Source organism: Cricetulus griseus, chromosome 4 (genome assembly GCF_003668045.3).
Source record: "Cricetulus griseus strain 17A/GY chromosome 4, alternate assembly CriGri-PICRH-1.0, whole genome shotgun sequence".
Lineage (NCBI taxonomy): Eukaryota > Metazoa > Chordata > Mammalia > Rodentia > Cricetidae > Cricetulus > Cricetulus griseus.
Window position 1 is genome coordinate 34,075,795 of NC_048597.1, and position 20,718 is coordinate 34,096,512.

Here is a 20,718-nt window from a genome sequence, read left to right on the forward strand (position 1 = left end):
TAGTCTCATATGTAGAAATGTATTTTTCAAGAGTCATGATTTCTTTTCCTCATAATTTCTCTTTCTTTGGATTTTCTTGAAATATTTAATAAGGAATTCATTGATATGATCTAGAAATTAATTAGATGTGTATAAAAGTTAATTGACAAAGAGCACACCAAGGATTTTCCATGTTATTGTATCATTAAGAATTGGTAAATGTTCATACTGGTAATGGAATATTGTTCAGTACTTGCACAAGACAAGTGTATTTTTCAAGGAAGAATAATGTATGAAAGATTTCACTCTGGCTACACATGCCATGAAGTAAAATAGAAAAATTTTAAAGGAAGGAATCAGTGTTACCTGTTTTACTTTTAAACAATAAACTAAATGGTACTTACCTTGTATCTTGATGTCTCAATTAGTATAAGATGATTTTCTTGAATATGACAAAAGTAGCAATGAAATGAAGGACATGAGTGACCATGTAGTACACAGAAAACACTACCTGTATTTTCAAAGTTTCCTTACTTTTATTGAAAAAAAGCTTTACTGAAGTGTTGGAAATGAAGGGACAACACACATTCTATATTACTAATCCTCACCATGGCAGGTGGCTCACATACTGTGTGCTGTGCATTGCACTGTTCTGATTCCATGAAATGGCTGTTCCTTTCCATCTTATTAATGAAGACACATAGGAACAAGACACAGACATATATTAACCAAGACACATACAATCCAACTTATTGCAAAGTTGAGTCCAAAGTCTGCTTCATCGTGTCCCTTGTATACTGTTGCTTTCTATGTGTAAGAAGCTGATACTAAAGTAGACACCTAAGAGAGACTCATTGAAGGACACCACAGCAGGGTATGTCTAGTCTCTTATTCCTGTCCTCCTCTGCCAGCTAGGTTGTCAATGCACAACTTTTAGGAAGCCTAAAGGCTTGGAGAATCTCCATTCCACATATCGTGGTTGACTTGAGCCTCTCTATCCTGGGCAGCTTGTCTGAGAGAATCTGTCAGCTGTCTGTACACTTAGGGTGGCCTAGTGAATCTGATACGCTTTAGGGACTTCCTGATATTTTTGAATTGCTGGCTTCCTGAGCTTAATGAGATTCTTTGTGGAATGGAATGTTTCACACACCCCCTCCCCAAACATCCTGTGTCTTAGGGGGAGTTTCAAGATGGAATGCTTATGTCAGAGGAATTTTGTTCTATTTTTTTTAAAAATGTTTTTGTTTTCATTTTACATACCAACCCCAGTTCCCCTTCCCTCCCCTTCTTCCAAGCCCTTCCTCCCCCATCCAACCCCATATCCACTTCAAAGGAAGTTTTTATGCAACAGTGTGCCAGACTAACCTGAAGTTGACTGGATTAATTCAAGCCACTGTCAAAACTCCTATTGCAAGGAGAGCACAAATCCTGCTGTAGCTTTTCAGTGTTGACAAATGGTCACTTTTCAACATTATGACATCATAATATCCCTCAGATAATAAAGAAACCTTGACAAAACTACCAGTGTATTACTTTATTTATCATCTTTGAAAAGAATGGACTACTATATTTTGGAAGCATCAGCTTGCTGGTAAAAGAGCATCACTACTTAAAGTGTGAATCCACGGTTAATAGGCACATTTAATTGACATCCAAAAGCATTTATGTATAAACACACCCAGTTTCCCTCAAGTTAAAAGTTACTAATAATGCCTTTAATTCTTATCCACAAGATAGCTGTGTTGTACAACAGTGAATCCATGTAAGAAAAGGCAGCTACCCCTGAAGGGTTAATGTGTTTAACATGTGCTCATGAAAATGTGACTGTTATTAAGGACAGTGTTTTTTGTATGTGGCACGTCCATTTCTTTGCCTGACTTTCACAACTACACGCTCTGCATTCTTCTTATCATTCAGCTTTTCACAATCTCTCACTTTACTAATTCACCGTGTTTTTTTTTCCTACTCTCACCTTTCAAAATCTGGAAATTCCAGGATTATTGAACATCCCTAGGCCACTATCATCTTGTCCTCATCCTCACTCATAGCCTCAATAAGCAGTGTCCCTATGCATACCAAGTACTCACACTTTTAGCAGGCTATGTTGAAGGGGAAATAGTGACTAACAGAAATATACCTAATATTATTTTACATATGTATACTAGCAAAAATTTCAGGTGTTTGGCTTTCAAACTCTTCCTTGATTGTCCCATGGAGTCTCATGTGAGGTGGTCCCCTACAGTGTAAAATCTGCACTTGCCCAGGTCAACCACAGTGAAGTATGATCAGCTTCAGGGCATATGGTGCCTTCTGTACTTCCTAGACCTCTCCATCCTGTCCACAATGGAAAGGTATTCTCCTTATTTGAGAGGAATTTCAGTTTCATTAAAAAAAAAAAATAAACCCTTCCTAAAATCTTGTGGTCTGAGTTTTTGCATGTGGTAAATGCTGGTCTTAAAAGTGGCTCAGTTTTGCTGGGCATTGGTGATGTACGCCTTTAATCCTAGCACTTGGGAGGCAGAGGCAGACAGATCTCTGTGAGTTCGAGGCCAGTCTGGTCTCCAGAGCAAGTGGCAGAATAGGCTCCAAAGCCACACAGAGAAACCCTGTCTCGGAAAACCAAAAAAAAAAAAAAAAAGTGGCCTAGTTTTATTATATGTAAAAAACAATCTTCCAAGGAAAATAATAAATACATTTCTAATTTTGTACTTGTGGAATCGTACCAGTGGAAAAATTATGCAAAACCCAGGGACAGGTATCCAAAACCAGCTGCAAGTTCAGAACAGTGGGGGTGGCACTCAGCCTAAATGTTTTTCTACAGAATCCAAACTTGTTTAATTTTATTCCTTCTAAATTTTGCTAGAGACATCCCTGTTTTTGCCAACCTCTCTCCTTGGAGAGAGTCATTTAAATTTCTTTCTTTTTTTCTTTTTCTTTTTTCATTTTTTGGTTCAGGATTGTTTTTGTAGGCCTGCTCTAGAGAATCTGAAGTAATTGATACAGAAAAAAGGTGCTTTTAACCCATTTATCTAGATATTTATTTAATTCCCTACCCAGGCTGTTCTTAATCTTATGGAGCTATAGCCTTCCCGAAAATATGAAGAAAGCTGGGATCTATCACTCCAGGACTTTAAAAAAATATTATAAATGTGGGGTATTTGGAGGATGTAGATGGCTTTTATTTCTTTATGGAGGGCAGAGTGGACAATGGATTAGTAAAGCCATACCTCTGAGGTCTCACTGTCAACTTGACTGCCATCCCTATTGTGTGCTGATATATTCAGTGCTTCTTAGCACAAAACCTATTCCTTCTTTCTCTTTGTTCTTTGATAACTGCGCTCTACAGTATTTTCTTCTCTGGCTTATACTTTATTAAGATTTACAGATGGGGGAGTTGGAGATGGGCTGGAGGGGGAGCTGGAGGGGTGCTTCACACCACAGCAGAGAAGATTCTGTTTCTGGTATGGTGGGTATTTTCCTCCCATGATGTGGCTGGCTGTTTCAGAGGTCTAGTGTCATTTATTCTGCAGGTAATTTTTATGTCCCCAGGAGATACCCTGATAAATAGCTATGTAAGGTTTCAGGCTTTATGCTGGCCTGCCTCTGTCATCTGGCAGAATGCACTCAGGCTGCTACATCACTGCCTAAGGCAGTCTGCAAAGGACCCTTAAAAAAACTGCACCCACTTCAGCTCTCTTTCTCTCTGTTCCTCTGAAGGGACAGACAGGACTTTCCCTCTCTCTCTCTTTCTCTCCCTTCTTCCCTCCCCCTTGTTCTCTTTTGTCCTCCCTCTAAGGAGGCAGCTGCCTGTCCCCCTCTGTCTGTGTCTCTGTGTCTCCTTACCTCTTTTTCCTTCCCTTATTTTCTTACCTCCCCCTCAATAAAACTTTCAATATGAGTCATGTCCACAGGTCTCTGTTTCCCCATCTGCCCACCACCCATCATCACCCGCTGCCAGGCAAGACCATGGTCCTGTCACAAATGATCTCAGCCCAAGCCACTGTATTCCTAACAAATGTAGCCTGCCAGTACCCCAGGGGACATCTGCAGGCCACCCTATACCATGTACAACAAATCTGTTGCACACCTGCTGGGGGTATCTTCTTTTGGGTTATTGTTTTGTTGCATAGATGCTGTCTCTCAGAAGAAGGAGTTGAAGTGTGTCTGTCCCTCCCCCATTCCTCAAAGTCCCCTGTTAGCCATTAATGACCTGATATTCATCAATTTATTACATTAAGTTTTCTCTACTCGAATTACTGGTACAGTTTCCATCTTCTGACTAACGCTGACATTTAACTTCAATCTCAGTAACTTTTCCATTTTAAAATAATATAATTTAGGCAATTAGTATTTAAAAATCTTCCCTTTTTAAGAATTAATGTTGGCAATAGTTTTTTACAGACCCTGGTGTCTAATTTGCCTCCACATTAGAGTACTTGGAGGCATTTCCTTGAAGTTAAGCATGGCCAGAGGTAACTCATGTCATTTCCCTGGAAACATCAAATGGCTGAAGCTCAAAAATTTTGCCTTTTCTCTAACCACCTATTTTTCCATTTATCTGTTAACTGATCTTTGCTAAGTTAATTACCACTATCTAAGGCATTGACAATGATTGCCAAAAAAGGGTAAGGGTAAGAAATGTTAGACAAGGAACAGACTGGGATTGTTAATTGATTTACATCAAGCTGAACAGGTTTTTCTTCCTTCTAAATTTTCCTCTGCAGAGCTTCTGAAGAGGTGTAAGAGACAAACATATAAGGCTGTCTGCTATGAAGAGGCCAGTTTTTAGCTTTCCTCGCCATAATTGTTGGGACAAGGAAGAATAAGTTGGAAGATGAGCCCAGTCAGTTGAGCCCAGTCAGTTGAGTGCTTTTGTTGGAAAGTGCTAAGCTGCATCACCTCCATTCATGTTCACCTCCTAGGGAATCCTGATGGTGCTTTGAAACAGGAACTGATTATCAGTGAAAAATAGCAATGTCTGCCACAAAGTACCATCACATTTATTAAAACAACAATAGCAATAACAACAGTAACAGCAATCAAAACATTTTGGCCATGCTAATAGTAATAGAATGTCTTGGAAGTACACATTAAATGGCTACTATTTTGTGATTTGTGTTATACATAGGATCCCCCAAAGACAAGGATGACTCTGCTTTTGATTATGTTCAGGGTAGGGGCACATGTAAAGAATTAAATGCTTTATCTCCACAAAGTTTTCATTGAAAGAGATTAATTTTTTACATCAATTGTTGTATTTGCGCTTGTGTATGTTGCTATTTCCTAGCTGTTGATTAATGTCTGAAAACCTTTAATGATTAATGATGCTAAGAACTTTGACTGTTTTGTGACAGGAGATCTAATGTTTAGAATAGCCATGATTTATTTAGGTTTGTTCTATTTTATGGAATTCTCTTTCCATTCTTATCTTTTCATTAGGACTACTTTTGGCAATAACAATAAGTATCTTGAACAGGGGTGATATATTGGTACTCAAGAGTGGAAGAGTGACAGCACAATTGAAGGGTTGTTGAAATAAGAATATTGATCCTTGTTAGTAAGTGTATACTTAGTCAAATTCTTTAATATTTTAGGATCTTATTTTTTATATAAAATATCAAAGTTGAAGTAGTTAGTCCTTATAACCTTATCATTTTCAGTAAGTTTGATTTGGGATTTCAATTGTATGCTATCTATGAGAATAACCTGATACTCATTGTGATAGTTGACATTTTATGTGACTTATTTATTCATCAAAAGTTTGGTGAACAACTATCATGTTGTTTTACCAGCTATGGGGGTCTGAAGATGAAATGGCTAAGTTGAACTAGGTCTATGGCACTGATAAACTCAGAGGACCAGCGTTAAATTTTGAGGCAGTCATCAAATTAGTATGGTATAGTGAGAATCATGATTAGCTGAAAAATTTCTTCGTTTGCTGCTGAGATCTGATAGGATTGGGACAATGCAATACTTTTGTAAAGATCTGGGAAGACTCGTGAGGCTTCTACTATGATTGGAACCTTTGGTTGAACAACTTGCTTGAAAGACTGCTGTTGATATAAAGTCTTAAATTTGCTTCTTTAACAGGCAGCAATTTATCAGAAGAAATGATCAATTCTTCCAGTTAACAAATGAAAATAATACCTCAAAATTCACAATTAAACACCTATGTGATATATCCAAGGATACAATTCTAACACTTACGGTGGTGAGATAGTTATTTGTGTCAATCATTTTAACTACATAATTAACTTTGATGAAGAGAAGGAAACATCTCCTCATTTGAATGCTCGGGAGTTGAAGCAGGTGAGCCTTTTCCCAGGGAAGTTGTTACCAAGTGCTTGAGGTTTCTTCTGAGGAAGTATGTGAGTGAACTGTTATTTCTAGGCAGGCTTCGGAGTGTGCAGAGGATGGATTCATGTCATTATTTGCTTCATGTCATATCTGTTTAAATCATACTTCTAGGGTAGTACTTGGATCTATAGAAGATGATTTCACTTGCAGAAAAATGGTGGAATTGGAGCAAAATAATCTACATTCAGAAAGACAAATACAGGTTTTCTTTCAGATATGGAAGCTATGTTATATACACACGTGTATGTTTCATACACACACAGAGTGGGGAGGGAGGGAGAAAGAGAAAGGAGGAGAGAGAGGAACTATCTATTTGGGAAGGGGAAGAGAAGGGACAAGAGGCAGGAGAGGTGGCAGGAAAGAGTAATGGGGATTTATTATGATCAAAGTGAATTGTGGATGAGCAAAAATGTGGTTATATAATCCACCATTTTGTACAAGAAATATAAACTAATAAACATTTGAAAACTGTATTGTACATTTGAAAAGAAACATGGAAGTTGTACAAAAGTACAGCTTTTTTTCTGCAAGTACACCATTTTTCTGCAAGTGAAATCATCTTCTATAGATCCAAGTACTACCCTAGAAGTATGATTTAAACAGATATGACATGAAGCAAATAATGACATGAATCCATCCTCTGCACACTCCGAAGCCTGCCTAGAAATAACAGTTCACTCACATGTCAACTAGTAATAAAAATAACATGGATCATGTGGTTCAGTCTTTCATTTACAGGCAAAACTGGATAAAAAGGCCTAGCTAGTGGAATAATCAATATCATTTGTTTGCTTTTGGTACTTTCCTCCTTATAGAACATTGTGAAGTATAGAATAAAATTATGAGGTGTTTGTCTATTTTTTTATTAGGCAAGTTTGAAATTCTAAAATCAAACATGGTTGTAAAATCAGGTAAAAATCTAATGAGGTCTGTTTGTCCTCAATACTTATTTCATTACTACTAGGTAGTGATAGAAAATGAGCTAGTTAGTTGTTTTGGAGGAAGCACCAAATGTGGAAGTATTTGGAGAGGTTGGAACAGCATAGTGTGATGTCATCTTAATTTCTGGAGTTTGGAGGAGAGAACGTGGGCTCAGATGCACATCTTTTGCCTTTTTTGCAGCAAAACAGGGGTGAGTGGGCAGAGAGAAGCTGAAGAAGTTAGAAAAGACTGCCTCCTCCGGGGACTCCAACAGTCTTTGACTTCTCTCTTCTGATGACCAAAGCTAGATTGTAGTAATTAGCTTTTAGTTAATTATAGAAGCATATCAGGAAGGAGTGGTGGACATAAAGACTGCTTATGAAGTCTTGGAGGCAACACCAGTCTTTTTCTTGAGACAACTAGCTTAAAGAATGTGATTTGTAGCTTGTCCTCATTCTCCAAATACACACTCATTTTCCTCACTGACTGGAAACCTTGACTTAAATGTTCCGAGGAACACATCTTTATGATTATTCTCCCTAATTAATTCTGCCTGCCACTTGCCAATACAGTACTTTGCATAAATTTTGATTCAAATAAACCAATCTCTTCCTTTAATTCAGAGTGTGAATGTACTCTGTAAGGTGCAATTTGCTTTTATCATTAAAGTGCTAAGTTGGGCCAATGCAACATCACCACGGCGAAAAGAAAACAGTGAACAAATGAAAATTCAACCTTGAATCACCTATAATTCTATAATTTCATTGTGATCTTTGGCTGTCACTTGATGGGAGAGCTTGTAGGTTCAAGATACCTTTATTCAGATAAATACCAGCCAAACTCAAGCCAGAGCGTGCCAGGGGCAGCCAAGCAGCGAGGCCAGGGGGAAGGGGAAGGGGAAGGGGAAGGAGAAGGGGAAGGGAAAGGGGAAGGGGAAGGGGAAAGGGAAGGGAAAGGGGAAGGGGAAAGGGAAGGGAAAGGGAAAGGAAAAGGGAAAGGAGAAGGGGCTTCCATGTGCTTGATGTACCTTAAGAACCTATTCTGCCTCATTCTGACCTCACCTTGACTACGCCTTGACAGGCGTGGTCAGGCATACCTGTAGCCAGCCTCTAACAGGCATGGCTTACTGCCCGCTACAATTCCCCTTTTAGCCTAAAAGAGGATTAAAACTTAACAATGTAAAGTATCCAAAATTAACAATCATATACCTGAAATACAAGAAATCTGCTATTGTACATCCTAACCATGCCTATCTCAGCTAAACCCTAAAGTCATCTGAAAGAGGTGTCCAACCTGAACACCTCCTTCAAATCCCACCCCTAAACAATAGGAAAGTTATTCCTAACTAGGCTTACACTACCTAATAGACAATAATGAGGGATGGGGCATAGCATCCTCCAAGTTTCACTAGATTTTTCTTTTTTATTAACCATCCTGTTTATAATTTCAGGAACCATAGATCCACACTTAGTTGTTTTGTACCCAACTTAGAGAGAAGTAATATAAACATTTTAACATAATCACAGAGGAAAATGAGTATTAATGTTAAAAAAAACTCAAATTCCTGGGTACTTTGCAGTTCAAGTTCTCTCACTTTCATCATCCCTGTATTTTAAGAATTAAATGTGGTCTCATGAATTAAAAACACATACAGGGCTATGTTTAGTAAGGATAATAATAATAAAAATCCTATCACATCATTATATTCAAGTGGGCTTTATAAGCCCATCTCCATGTGTCACATAAGTTCATCGGGTATTGGTGTCATCTTCTTGCAATCTTTAGCTGCACTGATAAAATACGAATGTCAAGACTAGATATGCTAGGTTTAATATTTCAACATACATGTTGATGAAATTGTTGCCACTATCTTTTCATTTTACTTTTAGAGATGCATACTAAAATATGGTGAAAGAAATTACATGATAGCTGGGCAATAAGGGAATAAAAAATTGTTCATATTATAGTAGCTAATTTGCCATATATAAGGCAAATATTTTCTCTCATCCCATGAGCTGTTGTTCTGCTTTGATTTCTTATCTGCACAGAAGTTTTTAAATTTCATGTAAATGCATGTTAATTTTTTTGTGAATAAACCCTTTTCAGAAAGTATTTACCTGTATTTGTGTCTTAAAATATTTTCTGTACATTTTTCTACAGCAATTTAAAGGTTTCACGTCTTTGATATGTTACTGCTTACATCCATCCTCCAGTTACTAGAGAAAATCTGGGAGTTGTTTAACAGTGCTAGTTTACTCACCTTCACTGAATCATCCCCAGTGAACCTTCAGTTTAACAGTTTTTATAATCCTGCCTTGTGATCTATGCTCACTCTCTTAAGTCAGCTAACATGTAAATATTTTTAAATTAGATAGAAAACATAATCTTAAAGCTGTTGGGACAGATTCTTAGGAGAAAGCAAAGATGAATTAATGATAGATTGATTAAGGAGATTAATCAGCACACTACCTATTTCATATTTCTTTGTGTTTCTAAGAATTTCAATTCATCATAATTATATCAACAGTTTAATTGGTCCATTTTTCTCTTTTTACTTTTCTTTTTGAAAAATTATTTGAGAAAGTCATATAGTATATATTGATCATATTTATCTCTTCTAGATCTACCCTATTCCCACTTCCTGCCCACCTAATTTTGTATCTTCTTTTTTTTTTTTCTAATCAATGGAGTCCAACTTGTGCTGGTCATATACTCTTGGGTGTGTGGCCATCCACTGGAGAGTGGTTGACCTATTAGGGGCCATATTCTTAATAAAAATGGACTCTCCCTCTGCCAGCAGCAATCAATTCCCAACAGTCCATTTCTTTTTCTTGAAAATAGATTTTTTTTCATATACTATATTCTGATTATAATTTCTCCTCCCCCAACTCCTCCCATCTCCTCACCCACCCAAATCCATATCCATTTTTGCTATCTCTCATTAGAAAACTCATGTACCAGGTTTGTATTGTGGTCCTATGCGAGCTAGCTTGTTGGAGCCCATTCTGTGTGGTGGGATGCCATGCTCAGCCTTAATCCATGGGAGAGGGGATTGGTCCTGCCCCAACCTATTTTGCTAGAGTGGACTGGGAGTGGGCTGGGGGAGGGGAGGTATGTGAGGGCAGGAGGAGGGGTGGGAGGGAGAACTGTGGTTGGAATGTAAAATGAAATTTAAAAGAATAAATAAATTAAAAAATTATACATCATTACAGTCAATCTGGAAAAAACAAATAGAAATCTAAAAAGAAAAACAAAAACAAAAAATTAAAAGCTCACTTTTGAAGTGCATATAATGAAAGTAGCAAGAATCAAGGCTTGCAAAATTCCAGCTCTTTGCATAATCCCAAGTGATTTACTGTGTAATCCTTGATAATTGCTTATTTCCCATCAACCCTGACTTCCACCATAAGGATTACCTTAAAGCTTCTTGTAAAGCTAGAAATGAAAATGATGGTAATGGTGGTTAAATGAAGAGTATTCTGAGAAGCACATTTGGAATCCCAGGAGTTATGGGACTGGGGACCATTTACCACATCAAGGTCTGTGATTAGCAGGTAATTAAAATATACTCATCAGAGTTCACCTAAATATCCATTCTTTTTCACTTATGTGCTATTTCCTCTTGTAAACAGACATCCCGTAGAAATCACTATAATATGCTGCTAATTTAGTTCTTGGAGTTTTTGTTAAGAAAATATTTTCACATAAAATGAAAGACTCTGTTATTTAGAAATTAGCACACATCTTTTATCCTGCCTCAAAGGCAAAATAAATCCTTTATTGTGTTCCCTCAAGTTTTACTATGTCCTGTATGTTTTGGACTTGACAGAATTTCATATATCCCATGTTGTTGTTGTTGTTTTGGTTAAACAGACTAAGCTGAGGAGTCAGGACTTTGAGTGTCAATCTTAAGGCATGTCAAATAATTTATGGAACCAATTTAATTCCATAGAGCATGGGGTAGAAGTAGAAGCATTTTTACCAAAGGCTCCACTAAAAGTGCTACATTCGCTTAAATACCAATTTTGTCTTCAGGACTACAGAGTTAGATTCCAAGACAAAGTTCCATTTCCTTTGTTCTTTTGTTATACTCACGTATGTTCCATGACACCAAGCTTATGTCCCCACCATGCTTTCTCTCCCCTAAAGACATATTACATTGCAGCCCTCCTGAAAACGTTATTGTATTCACTGATTGCATTTGGAAGAATTTTGGTGACTTTTGGGTTGGGACAAATTTTTTTGTTGGTTACAACAGGAGGGATTTGAGTTTTAGGTTTTATTTTCATACTAGGGTTGAGTTGCTGAGCCGGAAATCAAATTAAAACTGGCACGTCTCTGTGGTTTCATTTGCTTTTCTTCCCGCCATGGGACAAGCTGGCACAAAAGTCTTGTTTTGAAACCCTGAAATTCAAGCTTTTGAGAATGAGCGCCAATAGTGAGTTGGAAATGCTTGCTTTGAGTTTCCATAGGATTGTGTGCACCAAAAAATACAGGTTGATTAGAGTTTGTCTCAGGCACCAGTGTCACCCTCACCGAGGTTTGAAGGACATAAACGTTGTCTTGTAAATTCTTTAAAGTTTATCTAACACAGGTCTTTTCTGTACCATGTAGTACAGTCTGTTTATGTGAGAGGTACACTTGTGAAAGCCATCAAAAGAAAGCATAGGTGATTGTGCTTTGAAGAAGGAAGAGTGGAAATTTGTGATGCTGAGTTTGTTCCGTGTTGGACATTAGGAGAAGAATGAATGTTTTGATGCATTTGTTTTGTGTTATGAATAGAATTCTCATAACTAGATCTGTAAAAGTCAAAGATTTCCTTTAAATCTCTACTTAAGGAAAGGCAAATTGCATTACAGAAGACATGCCGCCAATGTCTTCTCTGGGTGAAACTGACATCAGTTTGAACTTTATCTTTCTTACGAGCAGCACAATATCTAAGTTTCATATACAGAAAGTTTTAAATATTCATTAGTTTTTCTTTAATATTAGATTTTGAATGGGAAATACCTCTAGTTCCTGCAGATGTGACAGGAGATTCAATTATCTCTCTTTATTACTTTTCATCTAATTTTGGATTTTGTAATTATAAATATTTCCAACTACAGGCAACATGGTCTGTTGTTGATCAATATAGAATTCTGAACACTTCTTGCACAGGGTTATGGCAGCTCCGTTGGCTAATTATGCAGAAATAAAGAAAGGCACACTAGACTTTTAGATCTCAGATTTGTTGTACCTTGGCTCTATTTATTTATGTATTTATTTATTCCTTAGTTTATTTTTAAAATGTTTAAATAGAACCATTGACTGTGAAAAGCAGAGTCAAAAAGTAAAATGCAAGGAATGTTAATGTGTCTGTGTGTAGAAATAATAATTTTCTATATTCCCCAAAATGCCTTGGTCAAGTTTAGCCAGAAGTATAAATGAGGAAGCAGGAAGTTTCAAAGATGACTTCCCCAATAAATTACCGCTGGGTACATAGTTTGGTCCAGGTATGAATTTGAGAGGCAGTGGGCTGATGATGGTGTTTTCTGTGGATTAATGAGCTCCTGTATAGACTTATCTAGTCTAAAGAAGCCCAGATGTTGCAACTTAGAACTTTGCTAAAGGCCCATTTCATTTTTCTTTAAAGAATGAAACTCTCAATTTAGTCATTGTCCAGCAAAGCCAAAAAAGCTTTTCATGAAAGGTGGTCTGGTATGAAATGTGAGGAGTCTGGTCACCTGCAGCCCATAAACCATTTATTATTATCTCTTATGGCATATTGAAGAAACACAGGCTAACAGGGACAAGTATGGAAGTGTAAGAATTGGACGAATTATATCTACCATGATTTAACAAAGAGTGACACCAGCAAAATCTCCCCAATTAGGAGAGATGAAGAAAATATGTCTCAGCACGCCGGGTCCAATGAGCAGGCTGTTTGTAATCACACATTTGAACCTAATCTCATTAAATCCCCCTGATTATTCAAGTCTGACTCTGTGTATATTCAAATTCTACCTCTCTGTAAAACAGATTGCTGTTCATTCCAGGTTGGCTGGCTGGTTAGTAGGTTTTGGAAGAAAAGAGCTTAACCAAGAATTGGAGAATGTTATTGTTTTATTTGGGAAAAAGTTAAAGACATCACTTTAAGTATGATTAAAATATGCTTTTAATCAATATGTTATAAAAACTACAATGTTTAAAAGTGGAATGAAGGAAGAAAGTTTCTGTTTTCTTAGGCTTCAGGGTAGGCTTGCTTTCCACATCGGTCCTGAGAGAGGAAGTGGGGAAGGAGTGGAAGTCACATTAATCACGGCTGGAACAAGAGGCCCTGGCTAGGCCCGATTTAAATTTTGTGCTTCATAGATAATATCATGGCCAAACTAGGTGCTTTTAGGTGAATTTGGACTTTAATGAATTTTAGAATCAAAACGATTTCTGAGAAGTATTAGGGCTGAAAATAAAACCATATTATTAAACTGAAGGAACTAAAACCAAAGAATTTTAATTTCTAAGAATCAAAATAACAACAAGAACAACTTCAAGAGTAAGATGGCTCTATACCCCTAATTCCAGAAAGGGCTGTGCTTTGACTCTCACCTTCAGGTGGATATACATACCCAGGTGTAAAATTTATCTTTAGGGGGCAATTATATTTTGCTATTCAATGAATAAGAATGCTACCATAGAGTTTTCCTTTTTAGACCCATGTCCTTCTGACTTTAGCAGAGTTCATAGATATCTGGCCATCCATTTCATGTCACACTGAATCAAAATACAAGAATATAGGCCTTCTGGACATGCTATAAAAGAAAAGAATGGAATTGAATTTAGAAAAATCATTGTTCAGGTTTTTTCCTCTGTCTCCTAAGCAATATATTTTCCTTGAACAAGTGTGAGAAATGCAAGAAAAAAAAACATTGATTAATTTCTGCCAGTATGCCTTCAGAGTTGGAGGAAGACCTAAGAAGTGATTCTGTGACAAAAACAAAACAATGAAGAGGCTTGATTATCCCAGAGTTCTATTTGAAAGGAAAGCGATTTCAGTGGCTCTGTTCTTGAAGCTTCACTTCACTTGTGGGCATCATTACACCACACTATATCTCAGGCATCCTTGAAAAAAAAACAAAGAAGCTGGATTCAAGGGTATCTCCACTAACATACATATGCTACATACAGCCCATACAGCCAAAGATAACCATCGATATATACTGACAAAACACCCATAAACATACCAGAAAAACTAAACATCATGAGGTTGTTTATTTGTTAACTCAACTGTATGATTCTCAAGTACAAAGGCTGCTGGTGACAACCTTGTGTCTGCTGTAATTAAAAAAACAAAACCAGGGAGAGAAAAAGACACCATGTGACAGAGCTCATGTGGAGGTTTTTGTTGTTGTTGTTATTTGTTTTGTTTTGTTTTGTTTTGTTTTTTAATTGGGAAGAGTGGGGAGGGAAAGAGGGAGAAAAGCCTCTGGGGGACAGCAACAGTAGAAGAGAAAAGAGGCAGAGAGAGGTGGGGGAGACAGAGACAAACAGAGAAAGATAGAAAGGATCAGAGAGAGAGAGAGAGAGAGAGAGAGAGAGAGAGAGAGAACAATAGGAAGTGGGGTAAGCAGAGCCCTTTAAAAAGGGAATGTAGTGACCATACACAGGTGGTGTTCTTAGTGACGGCAGCTGAGGGTGTATCCTGTCAGAACCCCAAGGGTAGGCCAGTACAGATGCCTGAATACTAACAGTGTAGCAATGACAAAAGATTGAACATAGAGGGTTGGTTCTTGCTCTAACTTTGAACATTTTCAAGAAGTTTACATTCTAATTCATTCAAGCCTTGTCTTAAAAGACAAACAAATGAACAAACAATCTGACAGATCATCTTGGAGCTGGAGTGATGGCTCAACAGTTAAGCACAGGTACTGCTCTTCCACAGTACCAGAGTCCAGTTCCCAGCGTCGACATCAAAAGACTCCCAACAGCATCCAGCTCATGGGGATCTGACATCTCTGGCCTTGTGGGCACCTGGACTCACACACACATGGGTGCATGCATGCATGTGCACACACACACACACACACACACACACACACACACACACACACACACACAAATCTAAAATAGTTTTTAATAATCCTCTCAAGTTTCAACTTAAAGTCGTGGATTTTGGATACTCATTTTGTTGTTGTTAGCAGGTTTTCCTTTAGAAAAATTATTCATCTTTTCCCCTAACCTGAGTACTTTAGGGGCTTTAATTACCCCCTACTTGAAAATAAGGACAAACTTTTCAGGGGAGCAAGTTCTAATTATACACCAAATATAACCAGAAGTATATGGAAGAATGCGGTGCCCACCGTAGTCACGAGCTTCACATTCCTATGGATTTGGGAGATTGGTTTTTGGTGTTAAGTATTTTCCAAAGTCTCACTGCTTTTAATTGAATCCTGAAGGCTTCTTCTGGCACCTCAATTCTTCCCCCACTAAATCTGGGAAGTAGTGAGGGAACGCCCCTGAAGCAGACAGGAAGAGGGGGCTGGTAGGATCCTTTATTTCAAGTTACCTCAGATTTTTCTGTAATAATTTTGCCTAGGCAAAAAGAGACCATCCTGCTGTGTGACAGATGTGCAGTCAAAGTTTTCCAAGACAGATAGTGCTGGTGTGTAAGGTTTAAAATAAACCCCATAAAGGCTGCCAGGAATGTGGTTTTGGGAATAGGCTTATAAGTTCACATCTTGCTTTTCCTATTTGAATCACTTCCCTCTAGAGTGTGAAAGGAATTGGCTAGTGTAGTGAAGAGAAATAGTGGTTGGTAGTATTGGTCCTCTTGAAATGAACTTGCATTTCTCAAATGTTGCAGGTAAATGGTTGAAAGTTCCTCAAAGGCAAAGCAATGCCACAGTTTTAAGCCATAATCGCATGGCTACAGATGTGGCTTTTTCAAATGATAATCAGTTTGCAGGAAAAGGAACAAGATCTGCTTGTGTATTGCTTATTATAACCATGGGTAGAGAACCCTGAAGAGTTCAAGTTACAATTCTGGCTAATATCAAACATATCCTAGCATGTCACAAAGAATAAAGTAATCTCATGAGTTTCTACCAGCATATACAATGTCTGATATCTGTTTACATGGGTTAAAGTCTCCTGGACAGATGCAGCCACTTATTGGCTACTGTGGTGAGAGAGACTGAGAAGCCTTACTCAATACAGAGACTGGAAAAGGCAGGAATACAGTTGGAAGGCGTGAGATCCAGAGGCCCAGCAGTGTAGATTCCAGTATGACTCCATAGGCCTAAGAATCAGAAATGCCAACAACAGAAGAGGTTAGACATCCTCCTTCATGTAGTAAAGAGGAAAATCTGTGAGCCCCTCCCTTTCCACTTGTGTGTTTTATTCAATTGCATGGTGCCACCGAGTGGGCACTATCTGATGTGGTCAATCTACTGATTCAAACACTTATCTCCTCCAGAAATGCTCTCATAGACACACTCAGAAGTAACGTTCAATCAGATGTCAGCATCCATGATCCGGTTACAGTGCTGTATAAAATGAAATATCACACTGCCTAAATATCATTAAGAATATCATCCATCCCTAACAAATGTTAGAATATCAAAGTGAAAGACAGGATCATGTCTTTCTGGATTTTCTAGTGCAATAAATTGGTCTGTATTCTCTTGACAACATTCCTGTGGACACATGACCCACTTATGTAGCAAGAATTTTAGTAAGTACAGTCTATGGGCACATATTTGCAACTTACTTTCTTTGGGACTTGGATTTAAGATATTTAGCACCTATATGTAATCACTTGGAAGCACTCCTACTCCCTCTAAAGCTCTCCTAACTTTATTTCCTAATTGACAGCCCCACATGGAAGTGACCTTGGACTTCCACTGTGTGGCTTCAGGTTTTCTATCAAACGGAGCTCTCACTATCTCTGAGTCAAAGACTATCCCTTGAAACTGGACAGCTGTCCTGGCCAGCACTTGCTGGAAGTTCACTGTACAGCTCTTGCTGTGAGTTCCCAGAGGAAGAATGATGTAGGGATCTTTGATTTGAAAAGCCGGGAAACAGAAAATACCCACTCAAAAGACTTTGGATGTGGAAAAGAAGAGAACACTTTATGCAGACTTCCAGTTTCCTACCTGTGTAGACAGGATCTCTACACAGTGCTGGTGTTTCCAGTCACCTGGCTAGAACATGTTCACGCTAACCAAATGAAATCATATACAGGGGAGGAGTTGCCTTTCTAGTGCTGGTCCATGGCAGTGAGTGAGTGGCACTGGCAGGCAAGAGCACTACCTTGTAGTGTTACAGGCACAGTTCTAGTGCAGGCCTCCAATATCAGGAGTTCAGTAGGCTCTGAGACCCTTGTTCCAAAAGTCTTGACAGCTCTCTGTAAATCTTTTGGCAACCAGGGCTTGCAGATGGTCTTCTCTGGATCCTTGCATTTTCTTATTTTTATTCAAATTTCTTCATCCTTGGCTGTCTGGCCTCTCTAGCTGTCTCTCCAAGTCTGCCACATTCTTCTTCCTGCTCTTGCTGCTCTGCAGCTGTTAAGCCACCGCTGCTTCAACTGTTGAGCAACTAGTTGCCTTGCTTGGCTTCCTGCTACTACTGTCCTACTGCTCTGACACCGTCACCACCACTTTGCTCTTGCTGCCTCTCCTTTCTCTGTGTTGCACTTTTAGTTCAGCCCTCATCCATGAAAGCCCTCAAGAAAAGGCCACTCAAGATAATTTTTTTTTCCTATTGGAAACAATAGGTGGTAATATCAGGGAAGGTAGCGAAAGAAATCATATCCCAGGTAACCCATAATGTAAGTCCGATCAGCCAGCTTGAGAAGGGGTATTTGGACTGATCATGGCTATTTCTTTTAAGTGGCTCACAACCTTACCTCTTTATCAACAGTTACAACCATGAAGGCTTTATTTAGACCAACTGCACCCTTACCTGTTTGGCAGTCACAATACCCTCTCCGCTGAGCCACCAGGGCAACACACTCCTCCTTTAGCTGAAGTAGGGTTGGTTTCAGGGTGATCTAGAGTAAAGCTTATACTGTGGGTTGCGACAGTGTGTGGTCAGATAACTGAGTATGGGGGTCATACAAATCTTGGCAACAGTAAAATGTTTCAGAATGTGCAGGACTACAGATTTAAATAGTGTAATGAATTCAAGATGTTTCTGCTAGCTCTTGCCTGTGCTGTCTGGCACAACTTCACTGCAGCCTTGGTTTTGAACATATGACCTGTACAATCTGCTCAGTGCCTGCTTTCACACCATGTAGTCAATGAATTCTGCCTGGAATAGTTAAGTTCAGAGTGGTAGAGTTTTTAGATTATTTACAAAGTTTCTGCTCTTAAAGAAGCAATATGGTTCAGTTATGGAAAATGAAGCCTTTTCAAATTTTTCTGACATCATTCTCATCATGTGAATAACAAATTTCTGTATCTTTGGATTGTATAGTGTTAGACAAACAAGTGCATCCCATAAGCATGCAAATTTACTTTCGTCTTTAAGAAAGGGCAAAATTGGGGATCCTGACTCTGCTGAGATTGCTTGGCTATTCCAGCCCCCACAGAGTGCAGAGGGTGCAGAGGTGAGCTGCTTCAGCCCCTGCCTTGGGCCCAACTTCTGCCTGCTCACTCTGGGAACTCCTACCCAAGGGTCTGCAACAGGATGACTCGACCCCTGAGGACCAAGCAACCCAGAGTCTGCTGACATCTCTGTGCCAGTGCTGCTCTCACCCACCTGGAGAGCAAGTGCCTCAGACCTGCCTGCACCCAACTTGAGACCCATCAGAGTATCAAAGTCAATTGCACACACCTGAAGAGAACACCAGACTCACACACACCAGGAAAGGAAGTGATACCACTGGAAGAAGAGATGGGAAGATGACAACATAAGAAAACATCCAACAACAGGAAAACCAATATGACACCACCAGAGTCTAGGGACTCTACACCAACAAGACATGAACATTCCAACACAGAAGAAGCAGATCAACCCTAAAAACTACTTGATGCAGATGATAGAGAACTTAAGAGAGGAAACCAGAAAATCCTTCAGAGAAATGGAAGAAAAGACAAACCAAAAGATGCAAGAAATCAAGGAAAGTCAAAAAAAAGCCAAGAAAATACAATTAAACAGTTGAAGGAAACAGTCCAGGACCTGAAAACTGAATTAGAGACAATAAAGAAAACACAAACTGAGGGAATGCTGGAAGTGGAAAAGCTGAGCAAACAATCAGGAACCACAGATTCAAGCATAACCAACAGAATACAAGAGATGGAAGACAGAATCTCAGACACTGAAGACAAACTAGAGGAATTAAACTCATCAAGCAAAGAAAATCTGAAGTCTAACAAATCCATAACACAAAATACAGGAAATATGGGATACCATGAAAAGACCAAACCTAAGAATAATAGGTATAGAAGAAGGTGAAGAAACCCAACTCAAAGGTGCAGAAAACATGTTCAACAAAATCATAGAAGAAAACTTTCCCACCCTAAAGAAAGACATGCCAATGGAAGTACAAGAAGCCTACAGAATGCCAAATAGAGTGGACCACAAAAGAAAGTCCCTTTGTCACATAATAATTAAAACACCAAACATACAGAATAAAGAAAAAATATTAAGAGCAGCAAGGGAAAAAGGCCAAGTAACCTATAAAGGCAAACCTATCAGAATTACACCAGACTTCTCCATGGAAACTCTGAAAGCTAGAAGGACCTGGATAGATATTCTACCAACTCTGAGAGAACACGGATGCCAGACAGACTACTATATCCAGCAAAACTTTCAATCACTATAAATGGAGAAAACAAGATATTCCACAACAAAACCAAATTTAAACAATATGTAACCATTAATCCAGCCCTACATAAAGTACTGGAAGGAAAACTCCAACCTAAGAAAACTAACTACACTCACATAAACATAGGCAATAGATAATCCAACTCTAAAAACACAAAATCAAAGGCAGGGTAAATCCACATACAATACCAGTGCCAACATCAAACCAAAAACAAACAAGAATAAATACTTAATGGACCTTAATTTCCCTCAATAAGACCTCAATAGGTCTTAACTCGCCTATAAAAAGACACAGGCTAACAGATTGGATATGAAGACAGACTCCATCCTTCTGCTGCATACAAGAAACACACCTCGAATTCAAAGACAGACATTACCTCAGAGTAAAGGGTTGGGATAAGATACTCCAATCAAATGGAGCCACGAAACGAGCTGGGATTGCTATCCTAGTACCTAACAAGTTAGACTTCAAACTAAAATCAATCAAAAGAGATGAAGAAGGTCATTTCATATTCATCACAGGAAAAATCCATCAAGAAGAAGTCTCAATTTCTAAACATCTATGCCCCAAATACAAAGGCACCAACATTCCTAAAAGAAACATTATTAAAACTCAAGTCACAAATAAGGCCTCACACAGTTTTAGTGTGAGAC